This window comes from Danio rerio, chromosome 14 (genome assembly GCF_052040795.2).
Source record: "Danio rerio strain M-AB ecotype USA chromosome 14, GRCz13ab, whole genome shotgun sequence".
Classification (NCBI taxonomy): domain Eukaryota; kingdom Metazoa; phylum Chordata; class Actinopteri; order Cypriniformes; family Danionidae; genus Danio; species Danio rerio.
The window spans coordinates 43,063,599-43,077,000 of NC_141034.1; the positions used below are offsets into that span (position 1 = coordinate 43,063,599).

The 13,402-nt window shown below is 33.8% G+C and overlaps 2 long non-coding RNA genes across 2 annotated transcripts; both read right to left on the reverse strand.

The window, feature by feature from the left end:
• Positions 1 to 1,807: 1,807 nt before the first annotated feature.
• On the reverse strand, positions 1,808 to 2,975 carry LOC147840873 (uncharacterized). The gene is made up of 2 exons (XR_015507833.1): positions 2,930 to 2,975; positions 1,808 to 2,008 (listed from the first exon to the last, which is right to left on the reverse strand). It is a non-coding gene; the product is annotated as an uncharacterized LOC147840873 (long non-coding RNA).
• Positions 2,976 to 11,249: 8,274 nt separating this feature from the next.
• On the reverse strand, positions 11,250 to 12,675 carry LOC147840874 (uncharacterized). The gene is made up of 2 exons (XR_015507834.1): positions 12,630 to 12,675; positions 11,250 to 11,702 (listed from the first exon to the last, which is right to left on the reverse strand). It is a non-coding gene; the product is annotated as an uncharacterized LOC147840874 (long non-coding RNA).
• Between the last annotated feature and the right edge of the window lie 727 nt (positions 12,676 to 13,402).

A 13,402-nucleotide genomic window follows, 5' to 3' on the forward strand; every position in this document is an offset into this window, starting at 1 on the left:
TCCTTACATATACAGCCGTGGATGCGCACATCACTTGTGCAACACTGTATAACAAGAATCACTATTTTGACATGACTTTGACGGTTAGGTTTAGTGTTCGGGTGGGGGAAGACTTTAATAAAATACAATTAATGGGAAATTTAATCAATAATATACATGATTCTCATGGTTAATCAGCCTTACTACTGTAATAGAGAAGACTCCAGATCTGTTTTTACATTACTGAGACGGTTGGGTTTGAGAAGCCCCTGTCTGCAGCCTGTAGATCTGGATGGGGATGAATGTGGGGCGGGGCTGCACATTCAGCCACGCCCACCTGTAATTTCATTGGTTAGTGGAAACGTAATAGCGTGAATGCCCACTACGTGATATCAGTAAACAGGAAATGCATTTACAACTTCTTAAATGTTGTTTTTATTGTTAATAAACACAAAAATACACAAAAGTGGACATTCTTGCTGAGTGTTTTATCTGTTAATTATGTTAACAGTTATGTGAATTTCATAATGGTATTTCTCCTGCTAAAAAATATTACAAAAGACTCAAAAGACTGTTTTCACAATGGTATTACTTAAGAAATGCAGTGATTTTAATTCTGATATTTTAATGGTTTATCATTTTGCTTCAAAATGCTATTGCATATTGCATATTTACAACAAATAAAGACGGAGTCTGAAAAAATAAATAAATAAAAATGCAGTGTTTTAGTTCAGTTTAATTTTTTACCTTTGAATGGGAGAGTTCTCTGGAAAATTTACAATTGAAAATATTAAAATTATACTTTGATTTAAGGCTATTCAAAATATTAGCCATGTGTCCTGTTGTTTCTCTTTCAATACTGCACTGCTTTGAGTTTTATTAAGAGCAGAAATAAGCTATTATTTATTAAGGGAAGTATATGTTTGTAACCTTTTTACTTATTAATTCAGAGTATTTCATCATATAATGGATTTATTTTTACTTTGATGCTGCTATGAATATAAACGTATATTATCTGTTATATGTAAATGTTTCAGCATGAGTAAATTGTTTTATTAATTTTTTTCATATTACATGGTGTGTCATCTATGAATGCAATCAATTTCCTTATTTATTATTTACTAAACCATTAAAGTTTTGTTCAGTTTCTCCATTTGAATGAAGACAGTGCTCTGCTGCCACCTACTGGGTGGTTTAAATATCTGTTCTACATTTTAATTAATAAGTTACAAATGATTTTATAATCTAATATTACTGAATTAAAATGCAGTCTTCTTGGTTTTATTTTTGTAATATTTGTAAATACAGGGTAAATACTTTCATACCACTTTTTAACAACACTTCTGGGTCCATTTCTGCACTGTAGATCTTTAAAAAAAAAATTTTATAATGATTTTGTTTGGTTATTAAGAGTCACATACAACATTGTTATTCTATTTCATTTAATTAGAAAATTAAATACACTTAATATTATATTAATAGGGTGGCGTGGCACAAATGGACAGTTTTATTTATTACTTATCTATCAGGACACAAATTAATGAAAATAAATTTGACAATAAGTGCAGCACTCATGTAAACTTCTGAATTTTTTATTTGACAAATGCTGATAAATACATACCAACTTCATCTTCAGTAAAAACACCAACACAAAGCAATACACTCTGTTGAAAGTCCTTCTTTCTCGGTTCAAGTAAAAATCTGGCAGATGTTTTTTTTAGATGTCAGATGTCTCACCTACAGAACATCTGTGTATGCACATGCACACATGTACAAAAGGAAGACTGACAATTATAGAAAATAATAATATTAATTTAAGAGACAGCAGTTTGTAATTATTATTACCTTTAATAAACATAAAAACAATTATATTTTTTTTTACAGGGAAATTCCACTACAGAAGTAACAATCTGCTGAGCAATATATTGGGAAGTCATTTGTTGAACAGAATGCTTGCAGGACCCCCCTCTCACCATAACCAACAGACAAAGCACTTTGTCAAAGTATATGGCTCTCTGATTGATGACACCTAAAAAAATCAAGTACATATTTAAGCAAGACACAACCATAATTCAAAGTTTTAAAACTAACGGAGTACTGTAAAAACTGCTTGGCATATTCTGTACTCTTTATCATGTGTACACACACACACACACACAGCCTGCTTCTTGAATTTCTTAGTTCCGTTTTCCGCACCAAATGATTATAGCACCTTGACATGTCTTGTTTTTGTACATTTGTCAAAACAAAATGAAAGATATGGGAGGCAAAAGAACTTAAAATATTATCACTTCTCACATGCATATGTTACCAGCCTCAGACAGTGAAGTATGAGAGCCAGTAACTTAACATTTTCTCTTTATACTTTTTAAAGCAGCAATAAACATCTGTATACAATTCAACACCTTTTGTGTCTTACCACCACCATATGCCTTCATTTCACACATAAATTTATCTTAATGATACACATATATTTTAGACATGGTGAGGTATTGTACAAAGAAAAATCAGCATCACTAGAGTACAACAACATTATAAATTTGATTAAATATACAATTTATCAAAATCAACAGTCTTCGTTTTATATATCTATATTGCGTTTAACCTTTTAGACTACCACCATTTTGTGTTTTCTCTTTTACCCTTTAACTGCAGTGAGTAACATCAGTATAGCACAATATCCAGTTTAACCTGACAAATCCATCCAGATTTTACAGAAAATACAGTAAAAGTTATTTAACATCTTTCATTAACACATTATGTTTCTAAAGTATGATGCATTGTAAACTCTATTATTCAACTTGTAATTACATAAACTGAATTGCACATAAAGTACTCATTTTTAGAACTCAACAATCACCTTAACTGCACAACCATCATGTATGATGTTCATGAACCTCTTAGATTTCAATATAAATGAGTATTGGGTTATAAAACCGATTTTACATACCTGTAAGAAAGATGCAAGACACACAGATTAGGATCTGCTGCGTTCTGGCGCTTTCTTTAATAGCTTTGCCCTTTGACCAGAACATAACTTCCTCATTGCGCTAGTGTAATGCGCCCTCTACAGGCATCTTGCCGAACACACTTCAGTTTATGTAACAGAACACAAGTATTATTGAGGTCTTTTTAAATATAAAACTAAAAGAAAGATTTAAAAATAATAATTTGGGGTGCACTATTTTTGCTTAAAATTTTATATTTTACAGTTACATTTACAGTCTATCACACATATGTGAGGGGTGTAAGGTCTGTCTTCACATGAACAATTGACTGAAACTATCACACCTTTCACAAAGTGAAATTAAAAAGACTGTACAATGTTTAGGGTAAAAAAATAGAGACAAACTGCCTGAAATGTTTTATTTTATCAAAATATTATGGGCCAACTTTTTGGAACTAAATTGAACTAGTTTTGAGCACAAATCCAAAAGGTTACCAAAATGCCTAATGTATCAATATGATATTTAATAAATTTATAAAAACATGTATATGGTATAAAAATGGATCTTTATAGTATTAATAAACATCTCAGTTCCAAAAAATGTGAATATTCTGAATATTTGTTCATGTGTCAGTTTAAACCAGGGTTAAGAATCATTATAATCAAATATATAAAATTTATATAGGGGAATTTTTTAATCAAAATATTATTTTCTATTTTGTCTGAAACATATTCAGTAGGCCCACACTGAATCCATATTCCATATTTACTCAGTTTTTAAATTCATTTCACTAATATTAACAACGGATAACCGAGCAACGGATCAATCAAAAGGTCAATGAAGAGGGAGGAGTGGTATAATTTTGTATTCAATAAAATACAATTGTATATTCATATAAAATGCATGATAAACATTTTTTTTCAACCAAAAATATGCATTTATTTTGTTTAATATGTATAATAACATGCATAATTTCAAAAATAGTTTTGGCACAATGGCGCCCCCCCCCCATGTGTGGCGCCCCTATGCGCCACATACACTGCATACCCCCTTTTTGCGCCACTTCATGCCACAAAGAAAAATATATATTTTTTATCTTTGATATCAATAAACTTCATGTGATGGACTGTGTTGCTCAAAACTCTTTAAAGTTTACATTATTTTTTTAAGTGAATAAGACCGCCAACTGTACGATCAACCTGGAAAACGCCAACCCTAACACAGAAAACATTTTTTTAAAGGCTTTAAAACTTCATATCTCCTTAAAGGCCTTTAATTAAATAAATTACACATAATACGTAGCCCGTGAGGTGTACTGCACTATAATTTAACCATTTAGGCTACATGACAGAAGACGTGTACTTACCATGCAGAGATGAAAACCGGAATCGAAAGCATACATTACATCAACGTCAATATGTTTCCGTGAACCAATGAAAGACTTGTAGGCGGAGCGACATGTTCAGTCCTGCCCACTTATGGGCGGGGCTGAATATGCAGCCCCGCCCCGTATTCAGCCCCGCCCCGATCTGCGGGCTGCAGACGGGTGTACTTGTTGGGTTTAGGGTTGAGGTGGGGGTAGATGCCCTTGTAAACACTCACTCCAACGGGTTCGCATGGCTCTCGGTCCCACTCAAAATGATCCCAGCAACCAAGCCAACCAATTTTTTGAGAGGACAGCGTTGGCTATAAATCAGCCTTTACTCTTCCTACAGAGGTAAAATATGTATTCAGAAGATCTTTCCAACAATATATAGTATGTCATGATTGGATTAGGATTTAATTTTGATATAGTGAAGTAAACCCAAGCGTGCCGCAAACGGAGCATTCACAGTTAAGCGAGTAAAAAGAAAACAAGTAACTCATAAAGGTTTGGAGCCACTTCTTGAATAAACAATTGAATGTTTTGGGTGATTCCTTCCCATTTTAAAAATTAGAAAATAGAATTTAGACAATCCTCTTTTAGTAGAGCCAAGCAAATCCTTCATTCACAACTCAATCGTTTTATTAGTTCTTCAAAAGTCTCATCTTACACCTGTCGCATTTTTACCACCATAGAGTCCACAAGTGTCAGAATCTCTCCGAAATAACCGTCCTCCTCTCCTACGTCCTGCTCTGTGAGCACCAGCTCCTGGTACTGTTTTTGCAGTGCACTCAGAGAGGCTGTTAATCCGGCGTTCTGCTTAAACTGAATCTGACACTGAGCCATCATGGCAAGAAGAGTGCGCAGAGCTTTCTCTCTCCAGTCGTGCTCGGGTGACTCTAAAAGCTCAGGCACCAGACGGCACCAGCCCTGCTCCACCAGCACCGGCAGAAGCGACACTTCAGCATACTGACGCAAACGCTCCTGGTGAGAGGAATCTGGGATAATGTCCAGTCCCACCTGCGAAATGAGCTCCTGCAACACAAAGAACAGGGAAATGAGCTCAACATTAGAGCCGGGTTATGCAATGGGATCAAGAAAAAGGTTGCAACATCCTAAACCCAAGTGAGGAAAGTCTGAACAGTGAGATATAAATATAGAAGACCAAAACAATTCAAATAAAAAAATGTCTTTGGGATTAAACAAGAACTGTCACGATATACATATATAACCAAAATTTACTGAGATAACAATATTATTGTCATTTTAAGATCATTTTAACAGTGTAATCGAAGCATTAAGCAATTGCGCTCTTCCAAAGAACACATAATATTTTATTCTTAAGAATATTTTATTTAATTATAGTCATTTTAACTAATAAATAATTAGACATTGGAATCAGAATGTGAAAAGGTATATACTAAACTAATAAATGTTAACAAAAAAAGTGCAAGGTAAAAAGTAACAGAGGCTGCAATATCAGCTACAAGATCTATGTTCAGTTGTCAGACACCCACATGAAAATATACTATAGTAATTTATAGTAAACACTAGAGTGTTTTTTAACCATAGTGACACAGACACCTCCAAAGGGGACAGAGAGGCTGTGCGATCGTTGCTAGAATTAGTTTTTATGTATGGGTGATGTACACTTACCGGCCACTTTTTTAGGTACACTTGTCTAACTGCTCGTTAATGCAAATTTCTAGGCATGCAGACATGGTTAAGCAGATCTGCTGCAGTTCAAACTGAGCATAAGAATGGGGAAAACAGGTTATTTAAGTGACTTTGAACATAGCATGGTTGTAAGTGCCAGACGGGCTGGTCTGAGTATTTCAGAAACAGCTGATCTACGGGGATTTTAATGTACAACCACCTTTAGGGTTTACAGAGAATGGTCCAAAACAAAGAAAATATCCAGTTCAGAGGGCACTAATGCCTTGTTGATGCAAGAGGAGGATAATCAGACTGGTTTGAGGGGATAGAAAGATAGCAGTAACTCAAATAACCACTCGTTACCACCGAGGAATGCAGAAGAGCAACTCTGAATGCACAACATGCCCAACCTTGAGGCGGATGAGCTACAGCAGCAGAAGACCACACCGGGTGCCACTCCTCTCAGGAAAGAGCAGAAAACTGAGGCTATAATTCACACAGGCTCGCCAAAATTCGACAACAGAAGATTGGAGAAACGTTGCCGGGTCTGATGAGTCTCGATTTCTGCTGCAACATTCGGATGGTAGGGTCAGAATGTGGCTTCAACAACATGAATGCATGGATTTAAGACCATAAGTTCTGTTGGAAAGAAAGAGGGTCCAACCTGGTACTAGTTCGAAGTACCTAATAAAGTGGCCAGAGGGTGTATATTGCATCATCAAAAATGATTGAGGTCATGTCCGTGTGTTGTGAAGCAAGTCGATATATTTATTACTGTGACAGGCCAGATTAAATCAAATTGTGATTCAGTTTATTTTTCATCTTTTGGTAAAAACAGCTTTCCACAGTTATCATGTTGATCTGAAAATGTCTACTCTTCATGTTGTGTTTGTGTCATATGCACACTATATATATTTGATGTTCATGCATTTAAATGATCAGAACTGAAAACACTACGATTGTAAAATTATAGAAAAAAATAAATGACTATTGTTTTATATTCCAATAAATTTAACATGTATGATAATGGTGGTACGGTGGTGCAGTGGGCAGCGCTGTCGCCTCATAGAAAGAAGGTTTCTGGTTCAAGCCTTGGCTGGGTCATTTTGGTGTGGAGTTTGCATGCTCTCCCCGTGTTGGCGTGGGTTTCCTCTGGATGCTCCGGTTTCCCCCACAGACCAAAGACATGAGGTATAGATGAATTGGGTAGGCTAAATTGTCCATAATGTATGTGTGTGAATGAGAGTGTATGGGTGTCACCCAGTGATAGGTTGCATCTGGAAGGGCATCCGCTGCAGCAACCCCGGATTAATAAAGGGACTAAGAGACTAAATTCCTATGATATCAAAGCAAAATGATCGTATAACAGATCAGAGATAATATAAGAAATATTTTAATTAGGCACTGAATATTTCACTATTTTATTTTATCAAATATTTTGGTGCTTAAAGGGATAGTTTACCCCAAAAATAAATCTGTACTCATTATTTATTCTCCCTTAAGTGGTACCAACCCTTCCCTCCACTGAATACAAAAGAAGATATTTAGTAAAATGTTGGATACTATTAGGCAATGTCATCTATACTAGGAAACAAATACTAACAAAAGTCAATGGCTACTGATTTCTAGTTTTTTAAATATATATTTTCTGTTCATGAGAAGAAAGAAGCTCAAATATAACTGAAAGGCGAGTAAAAGATAACAGAATTTTCCTTTTTTTTGGTGAACTTTCCCTTTAAATATTTAATAAACTCATAATACCTTCTTATAATTCTCTTAAAAAACAGAATGTCATTTTTTGTAGTATTGTTAAAGTCTTTACTGTCATTTTAAAGCACTGTAATGCATCCCTGATGATCCCTAGCACTCTTGCGCCAAGCTGAAACTAGCAAACAACAATTTCGACATACCTTCTGTTAAACACAATTTTTTTGAAAAATGTTGAAAACTGGTAGCCATTGCCCTCCATATATACCTTTTCTACTTTCAATGTCAACAGCTACCGATTCCCAACATTGTTCAGTGTTAAAAAATTTAAAAATCTAAATTTACAATGCTTATTTTGCTAGCTCACATTGTTATTCTTAAACTGGTAGCCATTGACCTCCATGTACATTTTTGTCTACTTTGGATGTCAATAGCTGCATTTCCATTGTCATGCTTCAAGCAAGCAAGCAGGGCAGACTGCATTTCTACAGTCACTTCCAGAGCCTGATTGAGCCAAACCCTGGCTTCCTTGGGGCCAGCAGCCGGCTTTTTTCTGCTTTTTCAAGGTATTCGGCAAATACCTTGGCCCAAAGCAAGCCAGCTGGGGCTTCGGGGTGGTTTGTAAGAGTTGAAATATTACAAATATTTTTGATGTCTTTGACAATTCAAAACATGAGCTGAAAACAGAGACTGGTGACTCCACAACCCAGCAGGTGGGAATGCGGGAAAAACCAGTTCCTGCTGCATTTGCATCTGAGTCTGCTGAAACTCGGCATCATCCACCCCATCTCACACATTTGGTCATTTCAATGTTTAAATCTTCTAGATTAACCAAACTGACTTTAACTATCATGTTTGATATCATTTGAAATGTCTCAGTGTGATTGGTACAATGGTCTCATTCTCTCAGAAATAGACATAATCAAAACAATAAATATATAACCTCAGGCATCTTTTGAACCACTGTGAAGGGTGTGACTTTTCCACAGGCAGCACTAAGTGTGAATGCCTTTTGTTATGCACACACCCCCTCCCTTGAGGGAATTATTGGATTATTTAAGGTAAGATTTGAGAAAGGCTCAGCGCGATTCTGCCTAACCAGATCAGCCCATAACATGGAGCCTGCTCCATGTTATGTATATTTCAAAGTCAGGATATGCATCTTTTCATCTTGGATTTGTCTGTGATAATTTGATGTGTTGTATTGATCGTTTATGATTTAACTGATTGAATTTGGCATAATACATTTACCTGACTAATAAATTATGTTTTGAATTATTCCAACCACGTGTTATTATCACTGATAAATGTTGTTGTCCATAGCACTACAAGCCACTGTACAGGTTAGTAACGGACTAAAACATGTTAGACGGAGCAGCGTGGCACGCTATACAATGTTGTTGGAGATCCGACTAACAAATTGGCATTAATTCAAGTATACTTGGACTGTAAAAGGCCAACTATTTAGAACAACAAAATATTGTTGAAACTACTTTGAATGTGGATATTTAGGCCTTCATCTACAAACTTATAATCCTGTGCGATTATTATTAAAATACTTTGTCTTGATTAAGTAGATAACAGATCTATGGGGACCACATAAAAATCTCCTAAATTGAGTAATGTAGGGTTCTGTCTTTTTAGGAGAGTGGTTAATCGCCTCTGTTTAATGACCAAGTCTGACAAGCTTGTATTAAGAGATTGTATACCCGGCCGGTGCGAGACTCGAGATGCTATAGGAATCTGAGTAAATGAGATTAAGGTATAACAACAAATCAAAAGAATATTCAATCATAATCTAAAATAATGTGAAAGGAAACAAAATAATCTTATCAATGTTTTATAATTGGAGTCAGATAAAACGAGGATAAATATATTAATATTCTAAACCACCTCATACTAAAATTGGAGTCAGGTATGAGTTAAGTTTAATATAAATCAACATTGTGCACTGGAAAGGCCGAACATGCAGTGAACCTTCATCCACCAGTGGATACCGTCATTGGACCAACTGGCTGGACCTTACAATGTGAAGACAAAGGCGGAGTTTGCCCGAGTCTGGTAAAGATGGTGTGCCGCCATTACACAATAAATATAAGAAAAAAAAAAAACAGCTACTAGTCAGTGTAAGATATTCCATATAGCACCTAATAAGCTAGGTTTTTTTGTGCTTAAGATCACCCTCATGTTTCCCTTTTAAATAAAAAGCAGTTTCAGGAAATGGGCTAATAAAGTAGTTTTAATTTAATAAATGATAATTCTTTGCTACGGATTTCCAACATTCTTCAGTGTTAAATCCACATGATTTGGATTTCGTAATTTAAACAGAATTTAAAATAGTTGTTTTGCTAGCTTACGTTGTTATTTCTAAAGTAAACAATTATTCCGTGCTGAATTAATGTAATTAATATATACAGCCGTGGATGCGCACATCACTTGTGCAACACTGTATAACAAGAATCACTATTTTGACATGACTTTGACGGTTAGGTTTAGTGTTCGGGAGGGGGAAGACTTTAATAAAATACAATTAATGGGAAATTTAATCAATAATAAAAAATAATAAAAAATATTACAAAAGACTCAAAAGACTGTTTTCACAACGGTATTACTTAAGAAATGCAGTGATTTTAATTCTGATATTTTAATGGTTTATCATTTTGCTTCAAAATGCTATTGCATATTGCATATTTACAACAAATAAAGACGGAGTCTGAAAAAATAAATAAATAAAAATGCAGTGTTTTAGTTCAGTTTAAATTTTTACCTTTGAATGGGAGAGTTCTCTGGAAAATTTACAATTGAAAATATTAAAATTATACTTTGATTTAAGGCTATTCAAACTATTAGCCATGTGTCCTGTTGTTTCTCTTTCAATACTGCACTGCTTTGAGTTTTATTAAGAGCAGAAATAAGCTATTATTTATTAAGGGAAGTATATGTTTGTAACCTTTTTACTTATTAAATCAGATTATTTCATCATATAATGGATTTATTTTTACTTTGATGCTGCTATGAATATAAACGTATTTTATCTGTTATATGTAAATGTTCCAGCATGAGTAAATTGTTTTATTAATTTTTTTCATATTACATGGTGTGTCATCTATGAATGCAATCAATTTCCTTATTTATTATTTACTAATCCATTAAAGTTTTGTTCAGTTTCTCCATTTGAATGAAGACAGTGCTCTGCTGCCACCTACTGGGTGGTTTTAATATCTGTTCTACATTTTAATTAATAAGTTACAAATGATTTTATAATCTAATATTACTGAATTAAAATGCAGTCTTCTTGGTTTTATTTTTGTAATATTTGTAAATACAGGGTAAATACTTTCATACCACTTTTTAACAACACTTCTGAGTCCATTTCTGCACTGTAGACCTTTAAAAATATTTTTTTATAATGATTTTGTTTGGTTATTAAGAGTCACATACAACATTGTTATTCTATTTCATTTAATTAGAAAATTAAATACACTTCATATTATATTAATAGGGTGGTGTGGCACAAATGGACAGTTTTATTTATTACTTATCTATCAGGACACAAATTAATGAAAATAAATTTGACAATAAGTGCAGCACTCATGTAAACTTCTGAATTTTTTATTTGACAAATGCTGATAAATACATACCAACTTCATCTTCAGTAAAAACACCAACACAAAGCAATACACTCTGTTGAAAGTCCTTCTTTCTCGGTTCAAGTAAAAATCTGGCAGATGTTTTTTTTAGATGTCAGATGTCTCACCTACAGAACATCTGTGTATGCACATGCACACATGTACAAAAGGAAGACTGACAATTATAGAAAATAATAATATTAATTTAAGAGACAGCAGTTTGTAATTATTATTACCTTTAATAAACATAAAAACAATTATATTTTTTTCTACAGGGAAATTCCACTACAGAAGTAACAATCTGCTGAGCAATATATTGGGAAGTCATTTGTTGAACAGAATGCTTGCAGGACCCCCCTCTCACCATAACCAACAGACAAAGCACTTTGTCAAAGTATGTGGCTCTCTGATTGATGACACCTAAAAAAATCAAGTACATATTTAAGCAAGACACAACCATAATTCAAAGTTTTAAAACTAACGGAGTACTGTAAAAACTGCTTGGCATATTCTGTACTCTTTATCATGTGTACACACACACACACACACACACATAGTCTGCTTCTTGAATTTCTTAGTTCCGTTTTCCGCACCAAATGATTATAGCACCTTGACATGTCTTGTTTTTGTACATTTGTCAAAACAAAATGAAAGATATGGGAGGCAAAAGAACTTAAAATATTATCACTTCTCACATGCATATGTTACCAGCCTCAGACAGTGAAGTATGAGAGCCAGTAACTTAACATTTTCTCTTTATACTTTTTAAAGCAGCAATAAACATCTGTATACAATTCAACACCTTTTGTGTCTTACCACCACCATATGCCTTCATTTCACACATAAATTTATCTTAATGATACACATATATTTTAGACATGGTGAGGTATTGTACAAAGAAAAATCAGCATCACTAGAGTACAACAACATTATAAATTTGATTAAATATACAATTTATCAAAATCAACAGTCTTCGTTTTATATATCTATATTGCGTTTAACCTTTTAGACTACCACCATTTTGTGTTTTCTCTTTTACCCTTTAACTGCAGTGAGTAACATCAGTATAGCACAATATCCAGTTTAACCTGACAAATCTATCCAGATTTTACAGAAAATACAGTAAAAGTTATTTAACATCTTTCATTAACACATTATGTTTCTAAAGTATGATGCATTGTAAACTCTATTATTCAACTTGTAATTACATAAACTGAATTGCACATAAAGTACTCATTTTTAGAACTCAACAATCACCTTAACTGCACAACCATCATGTATGATGTTTATGAACCTCTTAGATTTCAATATAAATGAGTATTGGGTTATAAAACCGATTTTACATACCTGTAAGAAAGATGCAAGACACACAGATTAGGATCTGCTGCGTTCTGGCGCTTTCTTTAATAGCTTTGCCCTTTGACCAGAACATAACTTCCTCATTGCGCTAGTGTAATGCGCCCTCTACAGGCATCTTGCCGAACACACTTCAGTTTATGTAACAGAACACAAGTATTATTGAGGTCTTTTTAAATATAAAACTAAAAGAAAGATTTTTAAAAAATAATTTGGGGTGCACTATTTTTGCTTAAACTTTTATATTTTACAGTTACATTTACAGTCTATCACACATATGTGAGGGGTGTAAGGTCTGTCTTCACATGAACAATTGACTGAAACTGCTATCACACCTTTCACAAAGTGAAATTAAAAAGACTGTACAATGTTTAGGGTAAAAAAATAGAGACAAACTGCCTGAAATGTTTTATTTTATCAAAATATTATGGGCCAACTTTTTTGGAACTAAATTGAACTAGTTTTGAGCACAAATCCAAAAGGTTACCAAAATGCCTAATGTATCAATATGATATTTAATAAATTTATAAAAACATGTATATGGTATAAAAATGGATCTTTATAGTATTAATAAACATCTCAGTTCCAAAAAATGTGAATATTCTGAATATTTGTTCATGTGTCAGTTTAAACCAGGGTTAAGAATCATTATAATCAAATATATAAAATTTATATAGGGGAATTTTTTAATCAAAATATTATTTTCTATTTTGTCTGAAACATATTCAGTAGGCCCACACTGAATCCATATTCCATATTTACTC